We start from the raw sequence: 12,267 nt of genomic DNA on the forward strand, positions 1-12,267 counted from the left end.
AATCATGTATTGCTATTTGTGTTATTTATTTTGTATGTAGTGATTTTTAATAAGTTAAAAATGCATTACATAGTCACATGTCTAGTAACATGTCACATATGTCACAAATTACAATTGACAAAATCACAAACTTAAAATGGATTCCATTTTACATATAGAAACTGGTTTCTCTATATGAGTGGGGGACATTTGTGCTTTAGGCTTAAATGCTTGAGACAACCCTATTATGCATGGTTTAGGGATTGGTCACTTTAGGTTGTCTTGTGAAGAACAATTGATGGAAAATATAAGCAAGGATTGGCCTTGCTTCCCTTCACCTACCCGGCCCCCTTTCTCCACTCTTTACCAAAAGAGTTGTTTTTCCTTATGAAAATTTATTCTAATGCCATAATTAATTTTAGTTCTCTAAAATTGTTTTGAGAAAGAAAATAACAACATCATTTCTATACTAATATTAAGATCCAATTACTAGTAGTAGTAATAAAATTATATTAGTTAAATTTTAAAGGAATATTTACTAATTTCTAGTAACAAAATTAGTTTATGTATTAAGAGGGATTACCTTGGTACGATCCCTTAAGGAGTAGATCCTACCATTGGATCTAGGGTTTTTCACTTGGAGCATTTGGATTTTTACTTAAGAAGACTAATTGGAAGGAGTCCAATTAGTATATCCTATTCGGCCTCCATTGTAAGAATAATAGATTTCTTCTCTTTTATTCATTTGTTTTGCATGTATAAGATCTAAATTAGTTTTATGACTAAACTAAATTACTTAAGTTATTAGTAGTCACTAATAAGAGATTAATGAATCTTACACCAACTTCCACCAAACTTCATGGCACAAGCCCTTAATATATCCTCCAAAGTCTTGATAGTCCTCTCAGTCTGACCATCTGTGGCAGGATGAAAAGCTGTACTCATCTTTAAGGTCGTTCCCATCAAATTCTGCAACTCTTTCCAAAACTGTGATATGAACCTCGCATCTCGATCCGATACTATATCCTTTGGCACACCATGTAACCTAACCACATGTTTCATATAACCCAAAGCTACTTGTATCTTGGTCCAAGTATCCTTCATCAGAATGAAGTGAGCTGACTTTGTTAAACGATCGACAATCACCAAAATCATATTGTTACCTTGCTGAGTCCTTGATAACCCTACGATGAAGTCCATGGAGATCGACTCCCACTTCCACTCTGGCACCTCAAGTGACTGAATCTTACCTTGTGGTGTTCGTTGCTCACCCTTTACTCTCTGGCAAGTTAGACACTTAGCCACGAATTTAGCCACATACTTCTTCATATTAGGCCACCAAAATGTTTTCTTTAGGTCCTTATACAGCTTGTCACCCCCTGGATTAACTAAATAAGGAGTGCAATGAGCCTCCGTCATGATCAACCTTTTCAAGTCCGCATCACTAGGAACACATCATCTCCCTTCAAAATGAACATTGCCATCTGTGTGGATAGAAAACCTCGAAAACGTGCCACTCTCTACCCTTGCTTTCCACTCTTGGATCTTTGGATCAAGCTCTTATTTCCTCTTGATGTCATCATACAAGTCCGGTTCGATCGTTAAATCCCCGATGGCATCCCTTTTTCGAATTATATAAATCCCCATCTTGGACATCTCATCCCTTAGCTTCAACAAGGGCATAGCTGTACAAAGCGAATGTACACTCTTCCTACTAAAAGCATCTACCACAACATTGGCCTTACCCTCGTGATAGATGATCTCCATGTCATAGTCCCCGATCAACTCCATCCACCGTCTCTATCGCGTGTTCAGCTCTTTCTGTGTGTAGATATACTTGAGACTCTTATGATCTGAAAATACCTTAAAGGTTGCCTCATAAAGGTAGTGCCTCTAAATCTTAAGAGCAAAGACAACTGCGCCCAGCTCCAAATCATGAGTAGGATAGTTCTCCTCATACGGCTTCAGCTGCTTCGACGTATAAGCTATAACTTTCCCATTCTGCATCAAAACACACCCCAAACCATTCTTTGAAGCATCGATGTATACTTCAAAGTTCTCACTTCCCTCAGGTAGAGCTAGGATAGGAGCTATGTTCAAATGCTCCTTTAGGGTCTGGAATGCCGTCTCACAACTCTCATCCCAACAAAATCTGGTCTCTTTTCGCATCAACACTGTCATAGGTCTCGCGACCTTAGAAAAGTCTTTCACTAACCTCCTGTAGTAGCCAGCTAAACCCAAGAAACTTCGAACCTCGATAACATTCTTCGGTGATTCCCACTTAGTCACTGCCTCAATCTTACTAGGATCCACCGACACACCCTTTTTAGATCTCACATGACCCAGAAAAGCCACTTTCTCTAACCAAAACTCGCACTTAGATAGCTTGGCATATAACTGATTATCTCGCAAAGTCTGCAAAACTAACCTCAGATGTTCCTCGTGATCCTCTTTAGTCTTAGAGTAGACCAAGATGTCATCAATAAAGATGACCATAAACCTATCCAAGAACGGGCTGAAAATCGAGTTCATAAGATCCATGAAAACTGGTGGTGCATTTGTCAACCCAAAAGGCATCATTACGTACTCATAGTGACCATAACGTGACCGGAAAGCTGTCTTAGGAATATCCTCATCTGCTATCCTCAGCTGGTGATAACCTGATCTCAAGTCGATCTTAGAAAACACCCCTGCGCCACTCAGCTGGTAAAAAAGTTCATCAATCCTTGGCAAAGGTTACCTGTTCTTCACCGTGACATGATTCAGCTCCCTATAGCCAATGCATAGCCTCATGCTCCCGTCTTTCTTTTTCACAAACAACACTGGTGCTCCCTAGGGTGACACACTAGGTCGGATATACCCTTTGTCTAACAGGTCATTTAGTTGCTTCTTTAACTCTTCCAACTCTTTAGGCGCCATACGGTACGGTGCTTTAGTTATAGGTCCTGTCCCCGGTTTGAGCTCAACATTGAAGTCGATATCTCTCTTAGGTGGTAACCCCAGTATCTCATCTGGAAAAACATCACTAAACTCCCAAACCACTGGTATATCAGATGCCGACGGCTCCTCCACACGCATATCCCTCACTTGGCAAAGAATCAAGGGACACTTCTTTCTCAAACATGACTTTAAAGTCATCACTGTGATAAACTTACACTTTTGTCTCACCACAAACCCCCTATATGACACCTTGACTCCCTTAGGCCCCTTTAAAGACACTCTCTTTTGTCTGCGATCTATCCTAGCATCATACTTGCCTAACCAGTCTATCTTGACGATGACCTCAAACGCATCCATAGGAAACTCTACCAAGCTGACCGGTAAGTCTACCTCCCCTACCAACATGGACACATATCTATACAACTTAGAACAAGACACCGACTCCCCAAAAGGTATAAACACACTATCTTTTACAATTTCATACTCTCCCGAACCCATAGCTAAGGCATGACCCCTAGACACAAAAGAATGGGTTGCCCCTGAATCAAACAGAACGAAAGATGATGTATTATGAACAAGAAATGTACCGGTAACCACATGAGCATCGTTCTCTACCTCCTGCTTTCCCATCATAAAGAGCTTCCCACTGCTTTTCTGACCTCCACCCTGGACCGTGATATTCGAAGTAGTCAGCTTAGCTGCCGAGTTCTGTGTCACACTGTAGCTCGAACGCTGATAGGACCCTCCGTTGTTGTGGTTGTAGCCGCCATTGTTGTTGTTCTGTCCTCCACGATTGCCCCACGACCCAGATGGCATGTTGCTAACAAAGCTTCGGCTCGGAGCCTGAGAAAAGTTCCCCTGATAAGTTCCTGGAAAGCCTCCTCCTAATCTGGCACTGGTACACTCATGCCTCTTGTGACCCACTCCGCGACAGTTGAAGCATGTATGGTTAGAGTTATCACTGTTACTCCAACCACCGCCTCTTCGCCAAGCTCGGGATCCCCCTGCATACCCAGACCCTCCAGAAAAAGCCCTAGACTGATCATGATTGCCCCTCTTGTGGCCCGACTGGTTGCCACTCTCACTTTCTGCCTCTCTCTTCTCAGCATTCCTTTCCTTAGCCTCCTTGGTCATGTCCACCAACCTCTTAGTATACCCAGCTCGTGCATATACCTCTTTCAGATCGGTAAGCACCCCAGCTGGTAGTCTTTCCATGATCTTAGGTGCCAATTCCTTTTCAAAACGGAGAGTTAAACCTCGCTGACCCAACTGCATATCCTCGGTGTAGGGTGACAACTCTAGGAACCGGTGATAGTACTCTGTGACAGTCATATCATCAGCCATGGTGAAAGAATCAAACTCAGCTCTCAGCTTGTGGCGGATGTGCTCCGGCACAAACTGCTCCCTCTAGTGCTCTTGAGACCTACCCATGGTATAACATCGTATCCCTGGTCCTTCTAGTATGCTCTGGCATCCTATTTTACATTCTGACACCAAACCCCAGGCTCACCTCTTAGGTAGTACGCTACTTGTTCTACCGCCATCTCCGCCGGACACTTCACGAGCTCAAGAAGACTCTCCATCTCGCGGTGCCAGTTATCGAGCAGCTTTGGCTCACCAGTGCCCTCATATGTCGAGGGGTGGAAGCGAGCAATGATGGTGCTTTGATGGAATGCGTCCACCGGTTTCTCACCTCCCTTACCCACATTCTTGACTACCTCCATGAGTGCATCTTGTTGCTCAATCATACTGGCAATCTCATCTACATACATCTCAGAAGCTTGGATGTATGCAGCTTACCTCTTTCGCGGCATTTTTAGCTGACATAACCAAGGAAACGTAAGCACATAGCCTACGGCTCAAGATAAACAAAACCATCCGCCAAATAAGTACTCGGCCGAGTATGGTGAAATACTCGGTCGAGTAATGAGACTACTCAGCCGAGTATTCCACTCCAGTAGCCAACCTAAAAAACACAAATAACATACTCGGTCAAGTATGCCTTACTCGGTCGAGTATAACTATTACTCGCCTGAGTGATCACAAGCAGTGGCTACTGCATCATATACACAAACGAACATTCGGTCGAGTGCTTGGTTACTCGGCCGAGTATCTTCTACTCGGTCGAGTACCCGCCCTTCTCGGCCAAGTGATGCCAAAAACGAGATATATACTTACGATAACATACTTAAACATGCAATTCTATATCCAATACTTTACTACCCTTCCAAAGGCCAAGTAATAAATCATATATCATGCTCAAAGTCTCTCATGCTCAACTACGTAATTCACTTTCCCGTTTCATCCAACAACTTCACAAAGCCACAGTTACAAGTACCACTCACATTACTCCAAACACATAACGATTCCCAATACACCTCCCATGTTGACCAGTTTGAAATTGTAAGGGCCTCTATGCGACTTCGGGACGTCTCCCAACTCTTTGCGGTAGCTCCAAACAACTCTCCCCGGGTTCATTTTATTTAGACTCCCTACGTTCATTAGGTTCATTGGTTTTAGGTTCCAGAATCGTCTCTCTGATACCATTTTGTAACACCCTCACATACCAAGGTGCCTTACCAAGGACCACCCTAGCATGAGAGACTGTTATCATCTCGGTTGTCCAAGGATAGTATATCAAAAGAAACCATTGCACAACATTTATTAAAGTATATAAAGTAATGATTACATTGTTCCAAAACCAAACCAAAAGAAATGTTACTAATACTCAAAACAATTGAAATCCTAAACAGCTAAAGCTAGACTCGAAGTGATGTCTCCCTATCTCATCCGCATAGCTAAAGACCATCATCACCTATCACAATCTGCTGACCATCCCCGAATGGATCAACACAGATTTTACAAAACAACGGGTTCAGTCACTGCATAATTAAAGTAAACCAAATGCAACAAGATAAAGCAGCTGTTCCACAATCAATCTCCAACTCCCAATCACATCTCATAACTGACTATACACTTAAGTGTGTAGCCCTGCCAGATTACTGCCGCAACAGATAATCCTCACCGCCAGTGGGGGACCCATGTTCCTTACTGTGCACATCCTCTCTTGTGGCGGGTTCCACAAAGGGCGAATTAAGGGTGTGAAGCCACTCCCGCAAGTGATTCCACTCAGCCAAGGACGCACCTCGCAAATATCATCAATCCATCTCAACTCCAATACTCCAGAATACAATCAACAACAAAAGTATCATATCAATTAAATCACAACATCACAATCATCAACTTAATTCAATTACTCAATCAACTGAGTTGGGAAACCCTACCTTAGCACAAATCTGATACGAGTCAACAAGGAAGCTAGAACGACTCTTCTATGAAATCTCCACCTAACAACAATCATACAATCGAATTACAATCATGCAAAACCTCCCTTTTCCCCTAAATTACAAAACTAGGTTAAACCCTAAAAAGACAAACTGACAAAACTTATAGGACTAGTGGCTTACCGACACAATCGATGCAAGAGAGGGATGAACAAGACTCACGAAAAATCCACGATCTTGAGAGATATTAGAGGTGATTAGAGTTACGTTTGAAGATTTAGGTTTTGTAAAAAGTAAAAGTGAAACTGTAAATCCCGTTTTATAACTCTAATCATCTTTAATCAAACCACAGAAATAATTCCCGTCAGACCGGATACTCGGTCGAGTATAGAGTATAATCGGTCGAGTATCCCTTAGTCGGTCGAGTATCACCATACTCGGCCGAGTATTCCTGGACAGTAACCTGACCAGAAACACACGACGCATTACTCGGCTGAGTAAGCCCTATTCGGCCGAGTAACAGGACTTAGAAAAACGTGGTATTATACCCGCAGTGGCAAGCCGGGCATGAAAAATGTCAAGTGAAGAATGTAGATTGGCTCACAACCCGCAGTGGTAAGTCGGGCATGCAAAAAAAATGCCTTTAGTACTCAACCTGACATAGAGGTGTGTACATAAAGTATAGGTGTGCATGTAAAGTGTATGAACACTCTTTTATTGTTATCATCTGAACTGTTTTGTGACATTCTGTAGAGACAAAATAAGTTCAATTATTTTATCATTGTAATAAATAAATTAATGAATTCTCATTTTCCTTTCCCTCTGTGCTAATATTTAGATTGCTAGAGGTTGTTTATATTGAGATAGTATACTCCTTTGAATTGTTGGTCGATAAACAACATAACTTTACTCTCTTGGGGCTAAACAGGTCTTGATGTTTGTCAATGATGTGCTTTCATTTAGAAATTTTCCAGCATGAATCAGAAGGTGGTATTAGTGAATATCTTAGTTCTATTAACATGGGGAAGCAAGTTGTTGCAAATGGGCAGCCTAAGGCCTAAACCCCTTTATTTTACTATAACAGTATTTCTCTTACGTTTTTTTCTCTTGGACTACCCGCCATGAGAGTAGGTCTTATATTTTTCTGATTTTTTTTTCAGGTTACAAACCTTTCCACGGTTGTTCAAAGGGATTTTCAATCAAGATTTTTATTAAAGAGTTTAGAAATATTTTGTTACATTTTGTGGAAGACATTGTTTTTAGGAATGGACTTTGTATATTGATTATAGTATCCCCGTATTTTGGTTAGCTTTTAATGTAAATGTAATTTTTGGTCTAGCCGAAAATCGGGGGAGTTACAATTGTTATCAGAGCCGGTTTATTTCTTGGTTAGGTGTAGCAGATCTTCATATGTTTGCACCGTCAATTTTAATTTTTTGAAACATTTCTTTAATTTTGAAGTTTATTTTGTATCGCTTTTTAAGTTCGGGGATGAATTTTGTTTTTAAGGTGGGTGAAATGTAATACCACTTGAATTGTAAAGGGGTTCTGTTTTTCTAAACTCGAACTTCGGGGACGAACTTCCGTTTAAGGGGAGAAGATTGTAATACCCCAAATATTTTTAATATTAATTTTAATACTTGAGTTTCATTAGAAGTTTTCAGGAAAAAAAAAAAGAGATAAAGTTTTGAATTTACATATTGGTCATCTGTTTTTAAGTCGGTTACTCTTATTTTGCTAATTCTCTCCAATACTTATTACTTTGGGGATCTTGACTTTTATCAAACCTTCTATATTCTACATAGTATCATCTTGCCGTCTTCTTTGCTAGTAGTCATCAACTTTATTTTTTAGTAGCCTCTTCTAAACTCATGGTATACTCTTAATCCTATCACAAAAGTTCCTCTTATGATGCTCATCATCATAAATTCATCCCTTATGTTTTCTTGTTGCAAGATCTAGCAGCATATTTCTCCACATACTCTTTCTAGTTGATATTTGGTTCACTTGCAAACGATTATTTTGGGAGATTATTTCGAGAGATTTGAGGTAACACGATTCTACCGCCCCTATTATTTGTATTAGTTTTCGAGATTGTTTGTTTATGTGCTAATTATATGCATTTTATGTGTTAAGTTGGATTGTTGATTGATCTATAATGACAAGTGATAATTCTTGTTGTTTATGTTAGTAGCTACTTTATTTTTAAGGTGTTAATTTTCGCAGTACACATTTTACTTGTTACAGTACGCTTTTGACCAATCTACCTCCCTCATTTCTTCGTCTCAATTTCCCTCTCCTCTATTTTTATCTCTTATTTCCTTTGCCACCCACCACCACCGCCTTCAACCACAACAAAATGTCACCGCCGTGAACCACCATCGTCAACCATCACCACCCTACATCACTGCCGCAAAGAAGACAACTTTGTACGAAGATGACGGTCAATCAATAAAAGTAAGAACTTTCACTTCCCATTTGATAATCAATTAAATACCCTAACAAATAGTCAACACAAATGAAAAAAATTCTTTCTCAAATGAAAATGCGGCCAATCTATAATATTCCATGGACATATACGCATTTAATACATACATAGAAAATCTGGTTAGCAGTCAAAGACCTAATTTCGAAAGTTTGTTGTATTGCAAAACACAATCACTCAAAAGGAGAGAAATCAACAAAACAAAGGTATCGGGTTGGACAGTGGTTGGTCTTACAATGAGAAAGGGGGATGGTAGCATGGCGGCCGACTGACAGGATTCTTGCGGTGGAGGCAAGGGTTGAGGTGTGTTGTGGTGGTTGCGCTTGGTGGTGGTGTGGAGGGTGATTGGCAGATTTTTTTTTGATACATTACATGTTTTTAAATGAGGGTATGCAAATGTAAAATAAAAGGTAAAAAGTATTGTATCTCGTAAAATATGCACTAAGAAAATAAATTACGTATTTTTATTTCTAAGTAAATTAATGGTGAGATGGGCCAGGATCTAATAATTGGAGTTAATAATAAGTTAGATATGGGGTTAGTCAGATAGTATGATCTGGTGTTTACAAGTTGAACATGATGGTATTTGTGTTGTTCATTATTGGGTTAGAATGGGGGTGGTACTTGTAATTAGAAGTGATGAGAATTTGTACGAAAAATAAGGATAGCATTGCTTTGATAATGATATTTTGGCAAAGCTATAGGTTATGATGTTGATATATAATTCTTTGTGGCATTATTACGACTTTGGGATTGAGATCCATTTTATCGGGTATTGTATCATACATTAACGTGTTCTTAGACATTGACCTGAAAGTGAGTAGCTCGGAGTTTGGTAAAACTCCTAGTGTTGAGCATTGTGGTGCTAATTTAGGATGTATATATATATATATATATATATATATATATATATATATATATATATATATATATATATATATATATATATATATATATATATATATATATATAATAATAATACTAGCTAAGAGTATAGTTTTATTGATAAGTGGTACTTGGTAATGGTTGGTGAATATAGTAGGGAGATGTGTTGATTTCATAACGGGGTTTAATGTTGTTTGGTGTTAGCAAGTAGTTTTCATAAGCTTTGTAACATGAATTATTAGTTTGTTTGGGATAGAGGATCAAGTACAATTAAAGGCCAGTGATATTAAGTCAATGAATTTATATAATGGAATTTGTTATGTACAATGGAATTCTTGATTTCCTTGACCTAGTGTAGCTCTTATATGAGTAAGAATCTTTTTGGCCTTGTAGCCAAAAATAAGATAATATATGGAATTTAGCATGGTATTATATTCTAGTTGTCGTTTTCTTTGACTTTGACTCGTGGGTGAGTAACTTGGAGTTATCTTTTACTGTCCAGAGTGACCAAGATTACCGTGTTATATGTTATTATTGAGTTTTTGATCGATATTTAGATAGAAGTATTGTCTAGCGGTTATCCGCCAGTTCACTTACCCTTCGTTCTTGACTTAGGTTCGGCGATGAAAATACAATACATGGTTACGTGCAAGTATTATATTACGAGACAGAGTAATCAGCCGAGACTTATTATTATGGAGGCGAGAAATGAGTGTTATATTTAACATTAGCTAGGTCTCTCTATTATTACATAGATAGGTGATATTGGTTTAGCCGTGTAATAGAAAGGTTGGTATTTTAATAATGACTAGAGTAGCCATTAGCTTTGATTAATAGTAGTTGAATTTGGCATATTATATGGCTAATGGTGCAGTAAGATAGTTTGTGAGATGATGCGTATCACTTATTGTATAGTATACACAATATGGGTATTATGTATAAGGTATAAACAAGGTAGAGGACACTAGGATTTTAACAACTATAATGGTGTGATTGAAGTAGTATAGTAGTCAACAGTAGAATTGTCATTTTACAATACTGAGATTAATAGCTAAGACATTATTTAACATGGAGTAATTATACGATTTTCTTTGTAATGATAACTCAGCTTTGTTTCGGAAATTTTATAATTTATTTAGTATATTTGCTAAAATTCAAAGTCTTAAAAGAGGATTAAGGTTTGGCTCACAACCCGCAGTGGCGATCCGGGCATACAAAATGTCAAGTGCAGATTATAGATTGGCTCACAACCCGCAGTGGAGAGCCAGGCATACAAAATGCCAAGTGAAGATAATAGATTGGCTCACAACCCGCAGTGGCGAGCCGGACATACAAAATGCCAAGTGATGATTATAGATTGGCTCATAACCCGCAGTGGCGAGCCGGACATACAAAAATATGCCTTTAGTACTCAGCCTAACATACAGGTGTGTACATAAAGTGTAGGTGTGCACGTAAAGTTTATGACCAGTCCTTTCTTGGTAACCTCTTAGTCTCGAGAAAATAAATTTTCTTACTTGTTATCATCTGAATTGTTTTATGACATTCTGTAGAGACAAATTACGTTCAATTGTTTTATCATTGTAATAACTAAATTAATGAACTCTCATTTTCCTTTCCCTTTGATCTAATATTTAGATTGCTAGAGGTTGTTTATATTAGGATAGTATACTCCTTTGAATTGTTGGTCGATAAACTACATCACTTTACTCTCTTGGGGCTAAACAGGTTTGATGTTTGTCAATGATGTGCTTTCATTTAGAAATTTTCCAGCATGAATCAGAAGGTGATATTAGTGAAGATCTTAGTTCTATTAACATGGGGAAGCAAGTCGTTGCAAATGGCCAACCGAAGGCCTAAACCCCTTTATTTGACTATGACAGTATTTCTCTTACGTTTTTCTATTCTCTTGAACTACCTGTCATGAGGGTAGGTCTTATATTTTTCTGGTTTTATTTTCAAGTTACAAACTTTTCCATGGTTGTTCAAAGGGATTTTCAATCAAAAATTTTATTAAAGAGTAAAAAAACATTTTGTTTCATTTTGTGCAAGACATTTTTTAGGAATGGACTTTGTATATTGATTATAGTATCCTCGTACTTTGGCGAGCTTTTAATGTAAATGTAATTTTTGGTCTAACCGAAAATCAGGGGTGTTACAATTGGTATTAGAGCCGGTTTCTTTCTTGATCAGGTGTTGGAGATCTTCATATCTTTGCACCGTCAATTTTAATTTTTTGAAACATTTCTTTAAATTTGAAGTTTATTTTTTATCGCTTTTTAAGTTCGGGACTAAATTTTGTTTTTAAGGTGGGTGAAATGTAATACCACTTGAATTGTAAAGGGGTTCTGTTTTTCTAAACTCCAACTTCGGGGACGGAGTTCCGTTAAAGGGGAGAAGATTGTAATACCCCAAATTTTTTTAATATTCATCTGTTTTTAAGTCGGTTACTCTTATTTTGCTAATTCTCACCAATACTTATTACTTTGGGGATCTTGACTTTTATCAAACCTTTTATTTTCTACATAGTATCATCTTGCCGTCTTCTTTGCTAGTATTCTTCAACTTTATTTTTTATTAGCCTCTTCTAAACTCATGGTATACTCTTAATCCTATCACAAAAGTTCCTCTTATGATGATCATCATCATCATAAATTCATTCCTTATGTTTTCTTGTTGCTAGATCTAGCAACA

The sequence above is a fragment of the Silene latifolia genome, unplaced genomic scaffold (assembly GCF_048544455.1).
Source record: "Silene latifolia isolate original U9 population unplaced genomic scaffold, ASM4854445v1 scaffold_73, whole genome shotgun sequence".
NCBI lineage: Eukaryota > Viridiplantae > Streptophyta > Magnoliopsida > Caryophyllales > Caryophyllaceae > Silene > Silene latifolia.